Source organism: Semicossyphus pulcher, unplaced genomic scaffold (genome assembly GCF_022749685.1).
Source record: "Semicossyphus pulcher isolate SPU_LCO1_2020_fin unplaced genomic scaffold, fSemPul1.0.p SCAF_15, whole genome shotgun sequence".
Lineage (NCBI taxonomy): Eukaryota > Metazoa > Chordata > Actinopteri > Labriformes > Labridae > Semicossyphus > Semicossyphus pulcher.
The window spans coordinates 19148303-19173621 of NW_027211659.1; the positions used below are offsets into that span (position 1 = coordinate 19148303).

General features: G+C 39.8%; 1 long non-coding RNA gene across 1 annotated transcript; it reads left to right on the top strand.

The window, feature by feature from the left end:
* The first annotated feature begins 240 nt into the window (after positions 1-240).
* Positions 241-24065, top strand: LOC138592863 (uncharacterized). Its single transcript, XR_011308228.1, has 4 exons — positions 241-364; positions 9527-9632; positions 11065-11235; positions 23965-24065. It is a non-coding gene; the product is annotated as an uncharacterized lncRNA (long non-coding RNA).
* The last annotated feature ends 1254 nt before the right edge of the window (positions 24066-25319 follow it).

Genomic DNA, 25319 nt, shown 5'->3' on the forward strand with positions numbered 1-25319 from the left:
GCCGTCGTTATGCAGAAACAATACATTAACAGTTTCCCTTGCACACAAACTCTTAGAGATTTGCCAATTTCTCCCCTTATGTGAGGGTGGTTTTCAGAGTATAACGAATTTCTCTCTTGCTCTATTATTTGACAAGAACCGTATGGACCTAACTGCCTGTTAGGTCTAACTACCTAACTGCCATGTCTTAAAACCGTTCTGAAGGTCACTAAGCTGACAGCAGTTAGGGTAGGTAGCACTTTTTTTTGTGTGGATTTGTATTTACCATTGTTCTTTTTTTACATGGCTTAAGGAGAAGAAGAAACGGATACACTGAAAAAGCCTTTTTCGAGGGATGGACTCATTCAAAAGATGAGCAGCTTTGGTAAGTTTAACAGAATTTTATTTATCTTTATAAGCTATTGACTATTGTGACTTGATGAAGTCAGATTCCAAGTCCTGAACTAACTCCTTTGCTTGTGCATTGTGGCATGTGTGCGACCATCTGCTTGGCCAGAATCTTTGGGGAAACCTGCTGAACCCTGGTTGAGCTGTTTGTTCTTTAATCTGCAGCAGTGACATTGATTTGTACTTCGCAATGTCTATTTGTAAGCATTTGTAGCATTAGTCATAATGTAGTATCAATGTTGAGTTACAGCATTTGTAGCATTAGTCATAATGTAGTATCAATGTTGAGTTACATTCTTTAATTTCTTAGTATCTATTCTATTATCAAAGGGTATGAATGAGTTAATGAGCAATAGTTTTTAAAAGTGGAAGAACTCTGAATGAATTCATATAGTTAAAAATACAATAGTGTCTGTCTCACTGTTACTCAATGTTCTGATTAGACACAGGGTTATCTTATGGCAAATACGTAATACATCGTGCAGTGACCACTTTAACATTCATTTTAATCTGAACAATAAGAACCAAGCCCCTTCATATTCCTTGAATGTGAAAGGGCAAGCCTCGGTGCTGCTGGACTACCAGACTGTGCAGCTGTATGTCAGAATGCCTTCTCTTGTGCAATGATAACAGTTATTGAGGGAGTCTGTTGTACCCAGATGGTTCTGTACTGCTAAGTCTTCCTGACCAGGAATAAGGTGTAGGCTCTCAGTGTTGATGGAATGAAATGTTAAGCTGACATCAACAGCATCCCGACATACTGTTGGTATAAGGTTTTTCCAAGTGGGTGAGAGCTGTTTTAAAATGATTAAGTCCTATGTGTATATATTTTTAGTGTCACAATATTAACAGGATCAATCAACAAATGATATATTAAAAACACAACAAACACAGAACCAGATTTATTGTGCTAAGTTCTGATTAGATGCAAGCTTATCTTAATGACCAATAATACATTGTACTTTTGACCGTTGTTACATTTATCCCAATTTACACAATAAGGACTAGACACCAGGGGGATATTTTACAAAGTAGTATAATAAAGATAACTATGAACTATTTGAATAGAATTGAACGTCTACCTACTGGAAAGGAAAAGGCAATAACTTTCTGAAAGTAAGGAGGGAAATTTGTACCAGCTGAAACTAGGGATACCCCGAAGATACTAATTGTAGGAGAGGGCACAACCATGCAGCCGGAAGACTTTGAGAGTGTGTCAAAAATCCCTTAACCAAATATAAAAAATTTGGAACAATATTCATCTTTACGAATTTGTTCTCCCAATAAGAGATATGGGTAAAAAAAAGACCAGCGTTTAATATTCTTTTTACACTGTTCTAAAAGAGGAATAAAATTTGCTTTAAATAAACTGTAGTAAGATTTGGTTATTTTTACCCCCAGATATGAGAAAAAGTCAGCTGTGAGTTTAAATGGCAGATTGGGAAATTCTTCAGCTTTCTTGTTTATGGGGAAGTATTCACTTTTATTAAAATTAAGTTTGTATTCTGATATTTTTCCAAATTCTTCCAGGACTCTGAGGACTTCAGGTACGGTTGAGACAGGGTTGGTGACATATAATAACAAGTCGTCTAAGTAGAGCGAGACAGTATGTGTTAGGCCACCACGTGTAATACCCTGTATAGCATTGTTGCACCTGTGAGCTATGGAGTTGTTCTGTTGCTAAGACAAAAAGTAGTGGGCTCAATGGATCTCCTTGTTTAGTCCCCCTGAAGAGAGGGAAGTACTCAGAGGAGACAGAGTTAGTGTAAACTGAGGCAGTTGGGTCAGTGTAGATACATTTGATGTGTTCAATAAAATTAGGGCAGAATCCAAACCAACTGAGTGTGGAAAGAAGATATTCCCACTCAAAACCAAACCATCAAACACCTTTTCGCCGCTGAGCGAGATTACCGCTTCCGGGGATGGAGTGTGGGATTTCGTGTAGATTATGTTAAACAATCGTCTCACATTGAAATAGGACTGTCTGCCTTGAACAAACCCAGTCTACTCAGTCTTTGTGAATCCTAAAGTGGTCTTTATTCTGAAGGTGGGTTTCCTGTAAGAATGCTATGCCTACCCCGATATGTTTTAAGTGTGAGAGAACCCTCTCTCTTTTGACTGCATGTTTAAGCCCTTTTACATTCCAACTCATTATTTTCACATCACTCCTACCTGGGACTGGATATGAATTACTGTGTGCCACTGAAACTATCTAGTTCATATATGTAAATCCCATTCCCATTTAAGCAATACAAAACATAGATGAATGCACAAATCAGATATTAAACGTACAAAAAACAAATACAAGTAATGAATAAAACATATATATATCTATATATATGTATATATATTTATACATATATATATATATATATCTATATATAGGCCTATATATGCCTTTAGACAGACGGGGGGGGGGGGCTTAGACTTCTGCCTATTTGCCTATTACCCAATGTCTACTTCGTCTATGAATATGTATGGAATAAAGAAAATAATTCTATGACCTTTCATGTAAGTCTGCTTAGTCATTAATATTTTGTATATTAAAAAAAGTAAAACTAAAACTGTGATCACCTGCTCAATTTTGACTGAAATGTAACATATAAAATAAATACATAAAACAGTGATCACCCATCTGCAGTCTGCTCAGTCTTTACTGAAATGCTATGAAAAAATAAAAAAAATAAGAATAAGTAACAAGGTTTCCATAGGTGAACCAGCGGAAGGATCATTACCGCTGATGTAATGATGCTTTCTTTTTAGTTCCCTTGGATGAAACAGGTAAAGGGTGAAAAAATTAATAACTAATAATAAAAAATCAGCTTGTTTTGCTGCTAACCCGATGGTCTTATGCTTTTCCGGCTGGCGCCAGTTGATAATATACCAAAGCTGCTACTGACACCTACTGGGGAAAATAATTATTGCAAGCAGCTAGCACAATGCTGTAATAAGAGTCCGATTCAGCAGTTAGAGGGAACCTTTTTGCTTCTCTTCCCACGCATTTTCAGTGTGTTGCTACATGGGTCCGCAGCCAACATATGCTGTAGGATTCCGTGTCTAATATGTTACTCTCACGGGGGATAGTTACCGGCAAATTGTAAGAAATACTGAACCAAGACAAGACAGAAAAAAGAATACATTGCAATATAAATTTTTCTTTCAATGTTGTGCAGCCCTAATATTGAGTTTTTCAAAATACTGTTTTATCTCTGGTAGTCATAATCCTTTGACATATTGAAATATTGCGACACACACACAAACACGACTCATGTGATTCACAAAAGTCCTAGCCTACACGTACGTGCATTTGAATTGTGCGGTATTGACAGCTAGAAAATTAATGGAAATTGAGTAATACCACTTTCAATGTATTATCAGTAAGGTAGCTCATACTGACAGCCAGCTCATTTTCACAGTTAGAAAATGAATGAAAATTGAGAAAAAATGACTAGTACCACTTGTACCTCTTTGGTAAAGATGTACCAAATGAAACCACGCCGACTTTCATTATGATAAAGTTTAAATGTTATTTGGATGTGCTTAATATTGGATTCATGTCATTTTGCGTGTTTTGTTGTATATTTGTCAAAAAACGCTTAAAGCAGCGAGAGAAGATCAAAACGTGCTTTGGCTGTTTCAATAAGTGCCTTTAAGACATATAAGACAGTTTTCCGTTCTTAATCATCTCTTTTAGTAATTCTGAATAAGCTTAACATTATTATAGCATGGGGGAGGACATTGCACCTGTACCTACAACAAGTGGTAAAAATGCACTTCTCTCGTCTAGAGGAGTTGAAAAACAGCATATGTTCTCTTTGGTGAAGATGCAGTAATGTACCAAATAAAACAACTCCAACTTTCATAATAACGAAGTTTAAATGTTAATTTGGATGTGCTTAATACTGTTTTATGTCATATATCGTTTAATATTCTATGTTTGTCAAAAGACGCTTAAAGCAGCGAGAGAAGATCAAAACGTGCTTTGCTGTTTCAGTGAGTGTATTTAAGACATATAAGACAGTTTTCTCTTCTAAATCATCTCTTTTAGTAATTCTGAAGAACCAAAACATGTTTATAGCATGGGGGAGGACATTGCACCTTTACCTATAACAAGTGGTAAAAATGCACTTCTCTCGTCTAGAGGAGTTGAAAAACAGCATATGTTCCTCTTTGGTGAAGATGCAGTAATGTACCAAATAAAACAACTCCAACTTTCATAATAACGAAGTTTAAATGTTAATTTGGATGTGCTTAATACTGTTTTATGTCATATATCGTTTAATATTCTATGTTTGTCAAAAGACGCTTAAAGCAGCGAGAGAAGATCAAAACGTGCTTTGCTGTTTCAGTGAGTGTATTTAAGACATATAAGACAGTTTTCTCTTCTAAATCATCTCTTTTAGTAATTCTGAAGAACCAAAACATGTTTATAGCATGGGGGAGGACATTGCACCTTTACCTATAACAAGTGGTAAAAATGCACTTCTCTCGTCTAGAGGAGTTGAAAAACAGCATATGTTCCTCTTTGGTAAAGATGCAGTAATGTGCCAAATGAAACCATGTCAACTTTCATAATAATGAAGTTTAAATGTTATTTGGGTGTGCTTTATATTGGATTCATGTCATTTTGCGTGTATTATTCTATACTTGTCAAAAGACGCTTAAAGCAGCGAGAGAAGATCAAAACGTGCTTTGCTGTTTCAATAAGTGCCTTTAAGACATATTAGACAGTTTTCTCTTCTTAATCATCTCTATTAGTAATTCTGAATAAGCTCAACATTTTTATAGCATGGGGGAGGACATTGCACCTTAGCCTGCAACAAGTGGTAAAAATGCACTTCTCTCAACGAGAGAAGTTGAAAAACAGCACATGTCCCTCTTTGGTGAAGATGCAGTAATGTGCAAAATAAAACCATGTCAACTTTTATTATAATGAAGTTTAAATGTTATTGGATGTGCTTAATGTTGGATTCATGTCATTTTGCGTGTATTGTTCTATATTTGTCAAAATACGCTTAAAGCAGCGAGAGAAGATCAAAACGTGCTTTGGCTGTTTCAATAAGTGCCTTTAAGACATATAAGACAGTTTTCCGTTCTTAATCATCTCTTTTAGTAATTCTGAATAAGCTTAACATTATTATAGCATGGGGGAGGACATTGCACCTGTACCTACAACAAGTGGTAAAAATGCACTTCTCTCGTCTAGAGGAGTTGAAAAACAGCATATGTTCCTCTTTGGTGAAGATGCAGTAATGTACCAAATAAAACAACTCCAACTTTCATAATAACAAAGTTTAAATGTTATTTGGATGTGCTTAATGTTGGATTCATGTCATTTTGCGTGTATTGTTCTATATTTGTCAAAATACGCTTAAAGCAGCGAGAGAAGATCAAAACGTGCTCTGGCTGTTTCAATAAGTGCCTTTAAGACATATAAGACAGTTTTCCGTTCTTAATCATCTCTTTTAGTAATTCTGAATAAGCTTAACATTATTATAGCATGGGGGAGGACCTTCACCTACAACAAGTGGTAAAAAGGCACTTCTCTCGTCTAGAGGAGTTGAAAAACAGCATATGTTCCTCTTTGGTGAAGATGCAGTAATGTACCAAATAAAACAACTCCAACTTTCATAATAAAGTTTAAATGTTATTTGGATGTGCTTAATGTTGGATTCATGTCATTATGCGTGTATTGTTCTATATTTGTCAAAAGACGCTTAAAGCAGCGAGAGAAGATCAAAACGTGCTTTGCTGTTTCAATGAGTGCTTTAGACATATTAGACAGTTTTCCGTTCTTAATCATCTCTTTTAGTAATTCTGAATAAGCTTAACATTATTATAGCATGGGGGAGGACATTGCACCTTCACCTACAACAAGTGGTAAAAATGCACTTCTCTCGTCTAGAAGAGTTGAAAAACAGCATATGTTCTTCTCTGGTAAAGATGCAGTAATGTGCCAAATAAAACCATGTCAACTTTCATTATAATGAAGTTTGAATGTTATTTGGATGTGCTTAATGTTGGATTCATGTCATTTTGCGTGTATTGTTCTATATTTGTCAAAATACGCTTAAAGCAGCGAGAGAAGATCAAAACGTGCTTTGGCTGTTTCAATAAGTGCCTTTAAGACATATAAGACAGTTTTCCGTTCTTAATCATCTCTTTTAGTAATTCTGAATAAGCTTAACATTATTATAGCATGGGGGAGGACATTGCACCTGTACCTACAACAAGTGGTAAAAATGCACTTCTCTCGTCTAGAGGAGTTGAAAAACAGCATATGTCCCTCTTTGGCAAAGATGCAGTAATGTGCCAAATAAAACCATGTCAACTTTCATTATAATGAAGTTTAAATGTTAATTTGGATGTGCTTAATACTGTTTTATGTCATATAGCGTTTAATATTCTATGTTTGTCAAAAAACGCTTAAAGCAGCGAGAGAAGATCAAAACGTGCTTTGGCTGTTTCAATAAATGCCTTTAAGACATATAAGACAGTTTTCCGTTCTTAATCATCTCTTTTAGTAATTCTGAATAAGTTTAACATTATTATTGCATGGGGGAGGACATACCTACAACAAGTGGTAGAAAAATGCACTTCTCTCGTCTAGAGGAGTTGAAAAACAGCATATGTCCCTCTTTGGTAAAGATGCAGTAATGAACCATTACTTTTTTTCTCAATCTAGCGCATCGTGAGATAAATCATGCCCATACTGTTTATTCCATCCAGCTTCGTCAGGCCACCATACATAGCAGACATTTTAGGGTTGTCAATGATCTTTCAATTCTGCACGGAACAATACACTGTCTATGAAGGAGCAGACAAAGGCTACATGTAGAGCCTTAATATGCCATTATCTTCCGCTTATCCGGGGCCGGGGCGCGGTGGCAGCCTACTCAGCAAGGTGACCCAAGCGTCCCTTTCCCCAGCAACATTTTCCAGTTCCTCCTGGGTGATTCCGAGGCGTTCCCAGGCCAGACAGGATATATAATCCCTCCAGCGAGCTCTGGGTCTGCCCCGGGGTCTCCTCCCAGTTGAACGTGCCTGGAAAACCTCCAAAGGGAGGCGCCCACGAACCACCTCAACTGGCTCCTTTCGACGCGAAGGAGAAGCGGCTCTACTCCGAGCTCCCCCCGGATCTCCGAGCTCCTGACCCTATCTCTAAGGCTGAGCCCAGACACCCTCCGAAGGAAACTCATTTCGGCCGTTTGTATCCGCGATCTCATTCTCTCGGTCACTACCCAAAGCTCGTGACCATAGGTGAGGGTTGGAACGTAGATCGACTGGTAAATTGAAAGCTTTGCCATCAGGCTCAGCTCCCTCTTCACCAACACAGTCCGGTACAACGCCTGCATTACTGCTGATGCTGCACCGATCCACTGTCAGTCTCACGATCCATTTTACCCTCACTCGTGCACAAGACCCCGTGGTACTTGAACTCCTTCGCTTGAGGCAAAGACTCACTCCCCACCCGGAGGGGGCAATCTTCTGGTTTCTGGCAGGGAACCATGGCCTCAGACTTGGAGGTGCTGACTCTCATCCCAACCGCGTCACACTCGGCTGCAAACCACCCCAATGCCTGCTGGAGGCCGACTGGATGGCTCGTACCAACGGCCCCAGTACCCCATACTCTCGCAGTACCCCCCACAGGACCACCCGGGGGACACGATCATAAGCTTTCTCCAAGTCCACAAAGCACATGCAGACTGGATGAGCAAACTCCCATGCCCCCCTAATCAGCCCTGCCAGGACAGGGTGGTCCACTGCTCCACAACCAGGTCGGAATCCACATTGTTCCTCCTGTATCCGAGGTTCGACAATCGGCCGGAGCCTCCTTTCAAGCACCCTGGAAAAAACTTTAACCAGGAGGCTGAGTAGTGTTATACCCCAATAGTTGGGACACACCCTCCGGTCCCCCTTTTTGAAAATGGGAACACCACCCTGGTCTGCCATTCCACAGGTACTGTCCCAGACCTCCACGCGACATTGAAGAGGCGTGCCAGCCATGACAGCCCAACAATGTCCAGAGCCTTTAGCATCTCAGGGTGAATCTCATCCACACCTGGCGCCTTGCCACTGAGGAGCTTCTAGACTACCTCTGCGACCTCTGCCACGGATATAGATAAGGCTTCCCCTGGAACTTCAGACTCTGCCTCCTCATCAGAGGACGTTTTGGCTGGGTTCAGGAGTTCCTCAAAGTGTTCCTTCCACCGCTCCACAATATCCTCAGTCCGGGTTAACAGTTCTCCACCCCTGTTAAAAACAGCTTGAGCCAATCCCTGCTTCCCCTTCCTGAGTATTCAAACAGTTTGCCAGAACTTCTTTGAGGCCAACCAAAAGTGCTGCCGGGGATCAGCACCCCAAGGCCCCCGCCTTTGCCTGCTGCCCGGTTTGCATTGCACCCGACCCATATACCTATCCTTGCAGGTGGTGGGCCCACAAGGCAATCTCTCGAAAGGAGATATAGACTGAAATTGAAAGTACATCTTTTAGGCTACAGGTATGGCTTCCTCGTGGGCCTTGCGGGCTGGGGAGCATTTCTCGTTGCAATATGGCAGCAGTCACATGTTCATCCCAGTTCCGATTTTCAAAACATTCCACTGTCTCTGCTCTAATTGTAGCAGCCAGTCATTCCTTCAGTGTGATCAAACTGACTAAAGTTAAGGTCAGTCACTCAATCATCCCCCACTGTGTCTTAATCACCCCCGGTGTGTCATGTGAGGTTACTCCCTGTCGTCAAACTCCACCATCAATCTTCACTGAGTAGTATCCTGTTCCTGTATCTCCAACATGTTTGAGTAATGCATTTCTTTTTGGCTGTTTGCAACAACTCTGGGGAGATGGAAACAATGGCCCAAAGTTAGCTGGTCTGCATGACAGATTTGGAAATGATAATTACAGTTATTTTATCATTATTGAAATGGCAATCAGATATGAATAATAATGCAGATAACTCATTGTCTAATAACAAAAAAGGGAAAGGTTGGTATTTCAGATTGAAAATTAACTATTGGCATTCAAGACTACACACAGGAGAAGTGCACAGAGGAATGAAAATGTATTCCGTCTGACTTGTGAATGTAGTAGAGATATGCTAAAATGCTTTTATCATATTCCATTTTTTTATTTTTTGTTTCAGGCCATTCCTTTTCTCACTGTTTGGGGAGAGTGCACCTCAATAGCAGTAACAGGCTATATAACGACAGAGGATGCTGGAACCAGGAGAACAGAAGCTGGCTTCAAATGTAAGCTGTGATGTATATTTCAGTGTTTCAGCAATTTATCTTTGCATTTTCTACTTTTTTCATCCAGGTTGATGACTTAGAGGTCACAAGCATCAAGATGAATTGTGGTCATTCACAAATACAGAAAATAAATTCAATGTATGAGGCCACCTTCAAAGTACCTGAACGATATGGTTAATTTATTGAGATGCCCCTATAGACTTTGTTGGGGAAACTGATAGGGAGATCATTTATTCTAAAAGGAAACTGGACTTGCAAATTTAACCAAGTCCAGTTGCCTTGTGGATTAATCTTGTATATAATGACCTGGATGACTGACAACCTTTACACATACTGTAAAGGGCAAGTAGGAATAATGATGTTGTCTCTTTAAGTTTTAGTAGTCATATACTTGACTTGGATGTATGCATGTGTTCATCAAATTGTTTTATTTCAAATGTTAGCTGATGAATGATGTTGATGTATCTTTTACAGGTATGTGATACTATCCTGGTGCATGCAAGCACCTTGTTAGTGCAACACTCTGTTGCATGGAGAATTATTTCAACTACACTGTATGAGGTTGCCTGATGCAGCACTAAGAAAGAGTGGCGCATGCTCCATGTTGAAAAAGGCAGAGCTCAGAACAGAATTGTACCATACTTATACAATGAATCCTGCAGCAGCAAAGCATTGCCTCTGCAGTGCTTTATGGACACTAACCAACAGAGCACTTTCTCAGTCTTCATAAAACAATAGAATCTGAGAGGTGCCGCTTTACTTTGAAAAGCATCAAGACTTTCCTAAAAACACCATGACAATTGGATTGTCTGAAATGCTCTGGCTAAACACTCCTGGCACCGTGGGATTGAAAGGTCTTTGGCTCTCAGAAGGAAAGTAGAGAGCAATTCAACCACAAATAGAAAAACATGCAGGGTTTCTCAGCACATTGTCTTTTCCTGAAAATAGTTGTCTTATTTTCCTAAAGCAGCATTAAGCAACTTTTATATAACAACAGTGAAATCTGTAAACTTTTTTTAAAAACTATCCACTTTGTGTATTCTATAGCCAACAGATTTGGTTTGTCTTTTATAGTAATTTTGTTGATAAAGACACAGATTGTGCCAAGATGAGAATTTTCTTAAAGTTTAAGTTTGCTATAGTTCACTATTGCACTTCAGAGCACTTGACTGCCATGCCTATATCAATTTAAGTATTATTATTACTTACTTCTTTCATTCACTAGTATTTGATGGTTTGTAAAAAATGTGTGATAAAGTGTTCTGACACGGATGAATAAAATAATAGTTTGATGTTTAACTACTGAGTACAAATTAATTTTTTATACCTTTACTATTTTTTTTTTGCTTTAAATAACACTAAGGATGTTTGTTGAAGTTGCTTGATGTGGATTAAAACCACATCCTGAGTCTCCAAAATGCTTTTCTCTCAGGAGCACCCCAGCCTGGGATAGCCGAGTTTCCTTCTTCTGACAACTCTGAGCAAAGCTGACTTTGAAGAAGAAGCTGCTGGATCTGGATCAATAATAAAACCTCACCGCGGTCAGAAAAACATGTCTGGAGAAGAAAGGATTCACTTCAACAATCATGCAAGCACTGACAAGGTGAAGAAAAGCATTAAAAGATTTTTTAAAAAGCTTTGTTGATCACATCGTTCTTGTTGAGGGTTTGCTTACAATGTCGCTTGTGATAATTTTCGTGTCAAGTGACAGCTGGGCTGTGTGTGGGAGGGAATGACAGTTAAAGAAAAACTTGTTACTATCTGAATATTCAAGAGAATGCAGAATACAAGTAATTTCCATGTAGCACTGAATACAATATTTAATAAGGTGATGTCTGTGTGCGTGAAGAGCAGCGACACCTACATTGTTGCTTTCAAGTGCAAAATTACATTTTAGAATTCATTTTTCTACACATTGCTTCAACATTAGACAGACCTAATGAGATGGGTGGGCACAATGCATGGAGCAGAGCAAGCCCATTGTGGGTTTAATCTTGGAGACGGCCACTCGGAGATCATCATCCATGTTTCGTGCCGAACTGTTTTTTGTTTTTTTTCATGCAAGTCAGTGCTCAAAAAGTCTTTCCACATAAGAAGTTAGAGCCAAAGGGCATCAGGACATCCATAGCGATCTTGGATAGCTGCGTGTATTCCCTGTCGACGGAAATCCGGAACTCAGCGTCTCAGCAGCATCTTGGTATTAAACGGTGTCTGTAACGTTCGGCCACTTGACAGTTCAACTGATGCATCCTCCAGGTCTGATGTCAGATGATTTTCCCGCGTAACAGTGAATGGTGATCTTATTCAGTCGTATCGGTTTCCTCTGGAAAATACTTGTTAAAGTGTTCCAGGAGGAACTGGAGGTTGCGTAATGATATAGACTTGTTCACTGTGTTAACATTCAGTGCATTTTCCTCCATGGAGTCTTCCATCTTATAGAAACCATATGAATCGTGCCCATTTCAATTTGCGCTGTCTGTGAATAATACAGTGTCTGAAATTTACGTGAGGTGCCACTTGTAAGACTCTTGCTTCAGTCCTTTCTACCCCAGCATTGCTCCAGCACTGTCTGTATACACACCAATGCAATCGTCCCAAAGTTTATTGTCAAGTTTAATTAACATGTCCTCACCTGTGCACGTCCCCTCCAGCGCGGTGCAAAACAGCATTAAGAATTCCGTCAAAACTGCACTTACATTAACTGACTTATTGCTACAGCAGCGGGTTTGATTCATGTTTCCTCGATTGTGTAGCTTTTGTGCCTGTGCAATTAAATATGGCGCATCATTATGATGCCATTTGAGCTTTGGCTGGGATTGTTGTTTGTTTCATAAGGGCTTTTTGGCCTTACAACTCTTGCTCCTTTCGGCGGAAAAAAAACAACTGGTTTAGCAGCAAGTGAGGGATGCTTGGTTTTCCAGTGTCTGTAGCCTTTTCACAGGCTTTAGGCTTTCAAGTGCAAGTACCCCGGCGCATGCAACACATGTTAGGTGTTGAAGTTTGTTGACGATGACACATGCAGATACATATTGCATTCATCTTGATATTTTCGACACCTGGAGAAGAGCTGCTCCGACTGATGATGGATATTACCACGGTGGTCTCAGAGGTCTTTACGCCCTTGCTGATGGTGGTGCTTGTCCGCTCTCCGCCTCCGCTGATCTCTCCTGCTCCGCTGGCCTCCTCGCTGGTCTCTCCGCTTCTTCTTTGGTTAGTATTAACCAACGTTTCATAGTAGCTTAAAGCCTAAGATAAGGTATTTAGCTGGTGTGCTGAGAATGTACCTACCTACGTTCACATGGCGCTGCATTTCCTGTGCTGTTGTAAATTGACCTGCTGAAACGATGCTGTTAATCAGTCGCAATTACCTCAGGGACACTTTTTTTGCGCTTTGTTATATTTCAAATGTAACTACTATTTTGAATGTATCTTGACAATAATGGATAAAATATGCCATTTTTTAATCATGTTACATTTTTATTTGTTTTTTGGAATGCATCTCGCGACCTCCCCCGGTGAGAAAAAAAAAATCAGCATGCTCTGTATCACAGAAAATTCTCAAAGAAACTCAGAAAGAAAACCACGACGCAAGTAAAAATAGTTGGTTTTTCTTTTTTTTTCTTTATCAAACGTCACTGAACGGCGAAGCGGGAAAAACAGTTACAACATGAAATTTATACCATAAAATAACATTAACTCAGTGAAAGGAACATGCTGCTTTTAGAAGAAAAAAAAACATCATTCAGAAAAAACAAGCGTTTTTATATAATCCCATTTTTCCCATTTCTAATATACAATTGCCTACATTTCTAAGAAACAAGATCATCCGAACTCTCTTCTGTCCCATCACTCACGTTATGCGTCGGGCTCGTAGTTGCAGACCTGCTCTCCTTCTTGGCTTCAACCAGCACCGCTTTTTTTGACGCGATGCATGACAATTTGATCTGATTCGCCTGTTTTGGATGTGATGTGATGTGATGCATTTGATTGATGTTTGGTCCAAGTCCGTTTTTATTTCTAGCTCGCAATATCCGTAGATAAATATTTAACTCAGTAGCTAACGGATGGATGTATATCTGTAGCAAATGACTTTGCCTCATTTAAAACATAGCCTACTTAAATAAAAGTAAAATAACTGACTTTAAAGAATACTCTAAAAAGTACAAGTACACGAAAAAGCAACTAAATTACAGTAATGTGAGTACTTGTTATTCGTTACTTTCACCTCTGTGTATATGGTAGAGATGACTTATTAGGTAGGTAGCTTATTAGTCAAAAGATACGCTCGGTGAGATGAGATCATAATTACCATACTAAGACGGCCTCGCAGCTATGGGCAAGTGTGGGCTCAGCCCACCCTAATGTGGATTTTGCCCACATAATCAAAAGTTTAGGAAAAAGCCAATGGCCAAAAAAGTAGCAGAGATACAAATAGGCTACCGTTTCTAAGTTGTTAATGGGGATGAAAGCTCCAGCCCGCCTCCAAGGCTTCTCTCTGCACCCCTGCACCCCTACCTCTCGTCTTGTTCAGGCAAAACAGCTGGTCTGCTCCAATTCTGCGTACTCCTCACCGCCTAACTTGCATGGCTCCGGACCTTTGAATCCTCTCAACTGAGCTGAAACAAAACTTCATAGGCGCGCGGGAAAATGTTCGTATATGTCCGGAAAATATCAGTATAAAGCTACTGATGAATTGTCCCCATGCATAATTCTGATAACAATATAATTGGATGAAGCGATGCCTCGTCAACCTGCGTTAGGACCCGTGCTTATGACACAGCTGCCAATCTGTTTTTCACTGTTAACAGGGACTCCAATGCATGCAAGAGTTGATAACAGTAGAAAATGTTGGACATATCTTTCTGCAGCTTGGCTGCTGTATTTGATTTCTCCGAGATATGTTCATATTTGCTGCAGTGTAGCAGGAAGTGTGTCTCTGTCTCCAACTGTCTGTGTGGACAGAGCTGACACAGTCTGTCCTCTCTGGAGCCTGGTGCCTCTGTGTCTACCTGTCTCGGTAGACACAGGCTGTGTTCGCTGAGTCTGTACCTGGTTATAGTCTCATCAGTCACAGTGCCACTGTGTACTGTCTGTTTAGAGCCGAATAACACAGCAATTTGCTGCTCTGTTTGTGCTACATGTCCAATAGTTGTTGTCATGTTGTTTTTCTTTATCTATCATGTGGTTGGTCCGGATTGTGTGAGGGCTGTCCTGACGCCTGTTAGAGGAGCTGAGCCTCAGGATTAGCTGGCTGACGGTGTTCTCCATGTTCTCCATGTTCTCCTCTTGGCATTGCAGTGCTTTGTGATGGTACGAGTTGGGGTCACTTGTTTTGAGGTGTTTATAACATTTGATAGCTCTTTTTTTATTCTAATGAAAAATGGAAATTAGTCTATGTCAAGTGGGGCCCAATAAAAACTGAAAAAACTTCCCTGACCCCTTGGTCGTTTCAGGAATATCATTATTCTTCTTTTGTCTAAATTAACTGTCAGGGCCCTGACAGAAGGGTTGGAGGTGATCCAGTTCCTGTTGAAATGCCCCCTTAGATGGAGCCAGCAATATCAGATCATCTGCAAACAGTAGGCATTTGATGTGTGTCAGACAGGGTGAGACCAGGGATATCAGACTGTTCCAATGATTTAGCCAATTCATCAGTATAAATGTTTAAGAGGGTGGGACTGAGACTGCAGCCCTGTTTCATCCCTCTTCTTTGGTAAAAGAACTCTGTTTCTCAATTTTTACAGCATGTTTCATATGTGTACACATGCTTTATTGATGTCATGAATTCCTACACCTTCTCAATTAATTTTAAGAACAGAACATAATGCCAAATCGAATCAAATGCTTTTTTTAAAGCCTACAAAACAGGAGAAGATTTTGTTCTTGTTTTTGCGGCCGTGTTTTTTAATGAGGCTGTTGAGGGTATGGATGTGGTCTGCAGTTCGATGTGTTGGTGTAAATTCAATCTGACTGTTGCTCAGGACATTGTGCTCACTGAGGAAGTCTTGCAGTCGGCTGTTTAGGATGTTGCAGAATAACCTTCCCAGGTTGTGGCTGACACATGTGCTTCGCTAAATTTCAGCATTTCATTTAAAATACAGTCAGGACCGCTGGCTTTCCACAGCTGCAGGGCCTGGATTTTGGCCAGTAGCTCAGGTTCAGTTATGTGATAGTTTAAAGGGTTATGATTGTCTTTGTTTTTTCCGGATTTCACCATTTTGAACAGCTAATTCTTCTTTGTGTGGTTTGGTGAAAGAGTGCCATTTCTTCCAGAAGTCATTAGAGTCAATGGACTCTTCGATAGATCTAGTTGGTGCCTGTCATGCTGTTCTTTTTTACTTCTGAGTGTTCCTCTGTATGTTCATAGTGTTCCCCAGTATTGGAGGCTGAGCTCAGGGTTGTCTGTGTTTTTGATTTGATAAACTTTTGAGTGTCGAACCACTCCTCATTGGTTCATGTTTTTGATGGGTGGTGCTGAAGCATTTTCAGACTGGATAAGTCTGCCACATTGTCAAATATGTTGTAAATGACTTGTACAGCCTATTTCAGGCCGTCTTTACTGAAGGGAAAATGAGGTGGAAAGAAAATCTGCCATCTGAAGTGGTGAAAATATGAGTGAAAAATGCTGAAGTTATATATATAAAAATATACAAGGTTTTCTTAAAGTTAAGGTTAAATGCATTACAGCTCCTCAATGTGCAAGCTAAAAAGGGCTGTCAGTTTTCCCCAAATAACCCTAACAAATTTGAAATGACAATCAATACAATCATCCTTAATGGTATTATTTCATTATCAATCAAATGAAATTCAGATCAAATTTTATTTGTATGCCGCCAAATCATAACCAAAGTTCTCTCAAGACACTTTACAAAAAGAGTTGGTCTAGAGCATACTCTTTGTTATGCTATTTAGAGAGAGATCCAACATGAATCACCATCAGTAGCATTTAGCAACATTCGGCACATTGGCAAGGAAAAACTTCCTTTTAACAGGCAGAAACCTTGAGCAGAACGAGACTCAGGGTGGGGGGGCCTGACAGTTGAAGGCTCCCGTACTACTCTCATAGACTTAAGGTACCGCAAGCAGGCCTGCATCCAGGGAATGCAATATTCTAGAGGGGTAATATGAGATCTTAAACGTAATACCTATGAGTTCTATGAGCTCTTAAACATAATACCTTTTTGAATAAGTAATCATGATAGTATACAGCTACTGCAACTGCAAACATAACAAAAAGACAGTCTTATAATAAAATCAGCTTGCTTTTTTGTTTTTTTTAACACTTTATTTGTAACAGATTTTGCATTGCAGAACAAAACATTGATATACCTCAACAAGAGCATACGTATGGACAAACTACAACCCAAACACCCCTATCATCGACAAACAGCTTTCTCAAAGACACAAAACTAAACATTTCAAAACTCCCACAGACAAAGGCTTACAAACAAGGAAAAAGAACAATTTTTTTAACAATAAAAGAGATGAAAATGATTAAACAAAAGTATATAAATAAATAACATTTAAAAAGAGTTAAATTAAAAAATAAGGTGCATTCTGTTCTTAAGCATTAATAGGAGAGACCACCTGAGGGGATGAAAGTTCATAGTTCCAGGCCAGATAAATTATTCACAAAGTTCATAGACGGGTCCCAGGTTTTGTGGAATCTGCTGATAGTTCCATTAAGGGTGCATCAGATTTTTTCCAGCTTGATGTTCTGCATCACATTTTTTATCCATTGGTTGTGTGATGGAGGGATTACATCCTTCCATTTGAATAGAATTGAACGTCTAGCTACTAGAGAGGAAAAGGCAATGACTTTATGAAAGTAAGGAGAGAAATTTGTACCAGCTGAAACTAGGGATACCCCGAAGATACCAATTGTAGGAGAGGGCACAACCATGCAGCCGTAAGACTTTGAGAGTGTGTCAAAAATCGCTTAGGTATCGCTTGAACCAAATATAAAAACTTTGGAACAATATTCATCTTTACAGAATTTGTTCTCCCAATAAGAGATGAGGGTAAAATAGACCAGTGTTTAATATCCTTTTCACACTGTTCTAAAAGAGTAGTGTACTAAAATTTGCTTTAAATAGTCTGTTGATAAGATTTGGTTATTTTTACCCCCAGATATGTGAAAAAGTCAGCTGTGAGTTTAAATGGCAGATTGGGAAATTCTTCAGCTTTCTTGTTAATTGAAATTAAGTTTGTATCCTGATATTTTTCCAAATTCCTCCAGGACTCTGAGGACTTCAGGTATGGTTGGGACAGGGTTGGTGACATATAATAACAAGTCGTCTGCGTAGAGTGAGACAGTATGTGTTAGGCCACCGCGTGTAATACCCTGTATAGCATTGTTGCACATGAGAGCTATGGAGAGTTCTTGGAGGGTTCTATTGCAAAGACAAAAAGTAGTGGGCTATCCTTGTTTAGTCCCCCTGAAGAGAGGGAAGTAATCAGAGGAGACCGAGATAGTGTAAACTGAGGCAGTTGGGTCAGTGTAGATAAGTTTGATGTGTTTAATAAAATGAGTGCCGAATCCAAACCGACTGAATGTGGAAAGAAGATATTCCCACTGGACCCTATCGAACGCCTTCTCGGCGTTCAGCGAGATTGCTGCTTCTGCTTACTTAGTCTATGAATATGTACGCAATAAAGAAAATAAGACTACTAATTATTCTGTGACCTTTCATGTCAGTCTGCTTAGTCATTAATATTTTGTATATTAAAAAAAGCAAAACTAAAACTGTGATCACCTGCTCAATTTTGACTGAAATGTAACATATAAAATAAATAAATAAAAATGTGATCACCCATCTGCTGATGTAATGATGCTTTCTTTTTAGTTCCCTTGGATGAAACAGGTATAGGGTGAAAAAATAATAACTAATGATTAAAAAACCAGCTTGTTAACCCGATGGTCTAATGCTTTCCGACTGGACTTTTCCTGCTTAACTGGGAGTTCAGAACCAGTTGATAATATACCAAAGCTGCTACTGACACCTACTGGGGAAAATAATTATTGCAAGCAGCTGGCAAATGAGTCCGATTCAGCAGTTAAAGGGAACCTTTTTGCTTCTCTTCCTATGCATTTTCAGAGTGTTGCTACATGGGTCCGCAGCCAACATATGCTGTAGGATTCTGTGTCTAATATGTTACTCTCACGGGGATAGTTACCGGCAAATTGTAAGAAATACTGAACAAAGACAAGACAGAAAAAATACTTGCAGCATCTCTATCTTTATATCGCAGAAAAAGTATAAATTGCAATGTAAATTTTTCTTTCAATATTGTGCAGCCCTAATACTGAGTTTGTCAATATACTGTTTTATCTCTGGTAGTCATAATCCTTTGACATATTGAAAAATTGCAACACACACACACACACACACACACACACACACACACACACACACACACAAACACGACTCATGTGAATCACAAAAGTCCTAGCCTACACGTACGTGCGTTTGAATTGTGCGGTGTTGACAGCTAGAAAATTGAGGGAAATTGAGTAATACCACTTTCACTGTATTAAAAGTGAGGTAACTCATATGAAAGCCAGGGTAGCTCATTTTCACTGGTAGAAAATAAATGACAATTGAGAAAAATTGACTAGTACCACTTGTACCTCTATGGTAAAGATGCAGTAATGTGCCAAATGAAAACAAGGCGACTTTCATAATAATAAAGTTTAAATGTTATTTGGTTGTGTTTAATAGTGGATTCATGTCAAATAGCGTGTACTATTCTATACTTGTCAAAAGACGCTTAAAGCAGCGAGAGAAGATCAAAACGTGCTTTGCTGTTTCAATAAGTGCCTTTAAGACATATAAGACGGTTTTCCGTTCTTAATCATCTCTTTTAGTAATTCTGAATAAGCTTAACATTATTATAGCATGGGGGAGGACATTGCACCTGTACCTACAACAAGTGGTAAAAATGCACTTCTCTCGTCTAGAGGAGTTGAAAAACAGCATATGTTCCTCTTTGGTGAAGATGCAGTAATGTACCAAATAAAACAACTCCAACTTTCATAATAACGAAGTTTAAATGTTAATTTGGATGTGCTTAATACTGTTTTATGTCATATATCGTTTAATATTCTATGTTTGTCAAAAGACGCTTAAAGCAGCGAGAGAAGATCAAAACGTGCTTTGCTGTTTCAGTGAGTGCATTTAAGACATATAAGACAGTTTTCTCTTCTAAATCATCTCTTTTAGTAATTCTGAAGAAGCAAAATATTTTTATAGCATGGGGGAGGACATTGCACCTTCACCTACAACAAGTGGTAAAAATGCACTTCTCTCGTCTAGAGGAGTGGAAAAACAGCATATGTCCCTTTTTGGTAAAGATGCAGTAATGTGCCAAATGAAACCATGTCAACTTTTCATAATAATGAAGTTTTAATGTTATTTGGATGTGCTTTATATTGGATTCATGTCATTTTGCGTGTATTATTCTATAGTTGTCAAAAGACGCTTAAAGCAGCGAGAGAAGATCAAAACGTGCTTTGCTGTTTCAATAAGTGCCTTTAAGACATATTAGACGGTTTTCCGTTCTTAATCATCTCTTTTAGTAATTCTGAATGAGCTTAACATTATTATAGCATGGGGGAGGACATTGCACCTGTACCTACAACAAGTGTTAAAAATGCACTTCTTCCGTCTAGAGGAGTTGAAAAACAGCATATGTTCCTCTTTGGTGAAGATGCAGTAATGTACCAAATAAAACAACTCCAACTTTCATAATAACGAAGTTTAAATGTTAATTTGGATGTGCTTAATACTGTTTTATGTCATATATCGTTAAATATTCTATGTTTGTCAAAAGACGCTTAAAGCTGCGAGAGAAGATCAAAACGTGCTTTGCTGTTTCAGTGAGTGCATTTAAGACATATAAGACAGTTATCTCTTCTAGATCATCTCTTTTAGTAATTCTGAAGAACCAAAACATGTTTATAGCATGGGGGAGGACATTGCACCTTTACCTATAACAAGTGGTAAAAATGCACTTCTCTCGTCTAGAGGAGTTGAAAAACAGCATATGTCCCTCTATGGTAAAGATGCAGTAATGTGCCAAATGAAACCATGTCAACTTTCATAATAATGAAGTTTAAATGTTATTTGGGTGTGCTTTATATTGGATTCATGTCATTTTGCGTGTATTATTCTATACTTGTCAAAAGACGCTTAAAGCAGCGAGAGAAGATCAAAACGTGCTTTGCTGTTTCAATAAGTGCCTTTAAGACATATAAGACGGTTTTCCGTTCTTAATCATCTCTTTTAGTAATTCTGAATAAGCTTAACATTATTATAGCATGGGGGAGGAAATTGCACCTGTACCTACAACAAGTGGTAAAAATGCACTTCTCTCGTCTAGAGGAGTTGAAAAACAGCATATGTTCCTCTTTGGTGAAGATGCAGTAATGTACCAAATAAAACAACTCCAACTTTCATAATAACGAAGTTTAAATGTTAATTTGGATGTGCTTAATACTGTTTTATGTCATATAGCGTTTAATATTCTATGTTTGTCAAAAGACGCTTAAAGCAGCGAGAGAAGATCAAAACGTGCTTTGCTGTTTCAATGAGTGCTTTAGACATATAAGACAGTTTTCCATTCTTAATCATCTCTTTTACTAATTCTGAAGAACCAAAACATATTTATAGCATGGGGGAGGACATTGCACCTTAACCTGCAACAAGTGGTAAAAATGCACTTCTCTCGTCTAGAGGAGTTGAAAAACTCTTTGGTGAAGATGCAGTAATGTGCCAAATAAAACCATGTCAACTTTCATAATAATGAAGTTTAAATGTTAATTGGATGTGCTTAATAGTAGATTAATTATTACTTTTTTTTCTCAATCTAGCGCATCGTGAGATAAATCATGCCCATACTGTTTATTCCATCCAGCTTCGTAAGGCCACCTTACTTAGCAGACATTTTAGGGTTGTCGATGATCTTTCAATTCTGCACGGAACAATATGAAACAGCAAAGCACGTTTTGATGAAGGAGCAGACAAAGGCTACATGTAGAGCCTTAATATGCCATTATCTTCCGCTTATCCGGGGCCGGGGCGCGGTGGCAGCCTACTCAGCAAGGTGACCCAAGCGTCCCTTTCCCCAGCAACATTTTCCAGTTCCTCCTGGGTGATTCCGAGGCGTTCCCAGGCCAGACAGGATATATAATCCCTCCAGCGAGCTCTGGGTCTGCCCCGGGGTCTCCTCCCAGTTGAACGTGCCTGGAAAACCTCCAAAGGGAGGCGCCCACGAACCACCTCAACTGGCTCCTTTCGACGCGAAGGAGAAGCGGCTCTACTCCGAGCTCCCCCCGGATCTCCGAGCTCCTGACCCTATCTCTAAGGCTGAGCCCAGACACCCTCCGAAGGAAACTCATTTCGGCCGTTTGTATCCGCGATCTCATTCTCTCGGTCACTACCCAAAGCTCGTGACCATAGGTGAGGGTTGGAACGTAGATCGACTGGTAAATTGAAAGCTTTGCCATCAGGCTCAGCTCCCTCTTCACCAACACAGTCCGGTACAACGCCTGCATTACTGCTGATGCTGCACCGATCCACTGTCAGTCTCACGATCCATTTTACCCTCACTCGTGCACAAGACCCCGTGGTACTTGAACTCCTTCGCTTGAGGCAAAGACTCACTCCCCACCCGGAGGGGGCAATCTTCTGGTTTCTGGCAGGGAACCATGGCCTCAGACTTGGAGGTGCTGACTCTAATCCCAACCGCGTCACACTCGGCTGCAAACCGCCCCAATGCCTGCTGGAGGCCGACTGGATGGCTCGTACCAACGGCCCCAGTACCCCATACTCCCGCAGTACCCCCCACAGGACCACCCGGGGGACACGATCATAAGCTTTCTCCAAGTCCACAAAGCACATGTAGACTGGATGAGCAAAATCCCATGCCCCCCTAAGCAGCCCTGCCAGGAGAGGGTGGTCCACTGTTCCACGGCCAGGTCGGAATCCGCATTGTTCCTCCTGTATCCGAGGTTCGACAATCGGCCGGAGCCTCCTTTCAAGCACCCTGGAATAAACTTTACCCAGGAGGCTGAGTAGTGTTATACCCCGATAGTTGGGACACACCCCCTTTTTGAAAATGGGAACCACCACCCTGGTCTGCCATTCCACAGGTACTGTCCCAGACCTCCACGTGACATTGAAGAGGCGTGCCAGCCATGACAGCCCAACAACATCCAGGGCCTTTAGCATCTCAGGGTGAATCTCATCCACACCTGGCGCCTTGCCACTGAGGAGCTTCTAGACTACCTCCGCGACCTCTGCCACAGATATAGATAAGGCTTCCCCTGGAACTTCAGACTCTGCCTCCTCATCAGAGGACGTTTTGGCTGGGTTCAGGATTTCCTCAAAGTGTTCCTTCCACCGCTCCACAATATCCTCAGTCCGGGTTAACAGTTCTCCACCCCTGTTAAAAACAGCTTGAGCCAATCCCTGCTTCCCCTTCCTGAGTATTCAAACAGTTTGCCAGAACTTCTTTGAGGCCAACCGAAAGTGCTGCCGCGGATCAGCACCCCAAGGCCCCCGCCTTTGCCTGCTGCCCGGTTTGCATTGCACCCGACCCATATGCCTTTCCTTGCAGGTGGTGGGCCCACAAGGCAATCTCTCGAAAGGAGATATAGACTGAAATTGAAAGTACATCTTTTAGGCTACAGGTATGGCTTCCTCGTGGGCCTTGCGGGCTGGGGAGCATTTCTCGTTGCAATATGGCAGCAGTCACATGTTCATCCCAGTTCCGATTTTCAAAACATTCCACTGTCTCTGCTCTAATTGTAGCAGCCAGTCATTCCTTCAGTGTGATCAAACTGACTAAAGTTAAGGTCAGTCACTCAATCATCCCCCACTGTGTCTTAATCACCCCCGGTGTGTCATGTGAGGTTACTCCCTGTCGTCAAACTCCACCATCAATCTTCACTGAGTAGTATCCTGTTCCTGTATCTCCAACACGTTTGAGTAATGCATTTCTTTTTGGCTGTTTGCAACAACTCTGGGGAGATGGAAACAATGGCCCAAAGTTAGCTGGTCTGCATGACAGATTTGGAAATGATAATTACAGTTATTTTATCATTATTAAAATGGCAATCAGATATGAATAATAATGCAGTTAACTCATTGTCTAATAACAAAAAAGGGAAAGGTTGGTATTTCAGATTGAAAATTAACTATTGGCATTCAAGACTACACACAGGAGAAGTGCACAGAGGAATGAAAATGTATTCCGTCTGACTTGTGAATGTAGTAGAGATATGCTAAAATGCTTTTATCATATTCCATTTTTTTATTTTTTGTTTCAGGCCATTCCTTTTCTCACTGTTTGGGGAGAGTGCACCTCAATAGCAGTAACAGGCTATATAACGACAGAGGATGCAGGAACCAGGAGAACAGAAGCTGGCTTCAAATGTAAGCTGTGATGTATATTTCAGTGTTTCAGCAATTTATCTTTGCATTTTCTACTTTTTTCATCCAGGTTGATGACTTAGAGGTCACAAGCATCAAGATGACTTGTGGTCATTCACAAGTACAGAAAATAAATTCAATGTATGAGGCCACCTTCAAAGTACCTGAACGATATGGTTAATTTATTGAGATGCCCCTATAGACTTTGTTGGGGAAACTGATAGGGAGATCATTTATTCTAAAAGGAAACTGGACTTGCAAATTTAACCAAGTCCAGTTGCCTTGTGGATTAATCTTGTATATAATGACCTGGATGACTGACAACCTTTACACACACTGTAAAGGGCAAGTAGGAATAATGATGTTGTCTCTTTAAGTTTTAGTAGTCATATACTTGACTTGGATGTATGCATGTGTTCATCAAATTGTTTTATTTCAGATGTTAGCTGATGAATGATGTTGATGTATCTTTTACAGGTATGTGATACTATCTTGGTGCATGCAAGCACCTTGTTAGTGCAACACTCTGTTGCATGGAGAATTATTTCAACTACACTGTATGAGGTTGCCTGATGCAGCACTAAAAAAGAGTGGCGCATGCTCCATGTTGAAAAAGGCAGAGCTCAGAACAGAATTGTACCATACTTATACAATGAATCCTGCAGCAGCAAAGCATTGCCTCTGCAGTGCTTTATGGACACTAACCAACAGAGCACTTTCTCAGTCTTCATAAAACAATAGAATCTGAGAGGTGCCGGGTTAGAGATTCAGAGGTTCAGAGATTCCTGAAAATAGTTGTCTTATTTTCCTAAAGCAGCAAAAAGCAACTTTTATATAACAACAGTGAAATCTGTAAACTTTTTTTAAAAACTATCCACTTTGTGTATTCTATAGCCAACAGATTTGGTTTCTCTTTTATAGTAATTTTGTTGATAAAGACACAGATTGTGCCAAGATGAGAATTTTCTTAAAGTTTAGGTTTGCTATAGTTCACTATTGCACTTCAGAGCACTTGACTGCCATTGCCTATATCAATTTAAGTATTATTATTACTTACTTCTTTCATTCACTAGTATTTGATGGTTTGTAAAAAATCTGTGATAAAGTGTTCTGACATGGATGAATAAAATAATAGTTTGATATTTAACTACTGAGTACAAATTAATTTTTTATACCTTTACTATTTTTTTTTTTGCTTTAAATAACACTAAGGATGTTTGTTGAAGTTGCTTGATGTGGATTAAAACCACAT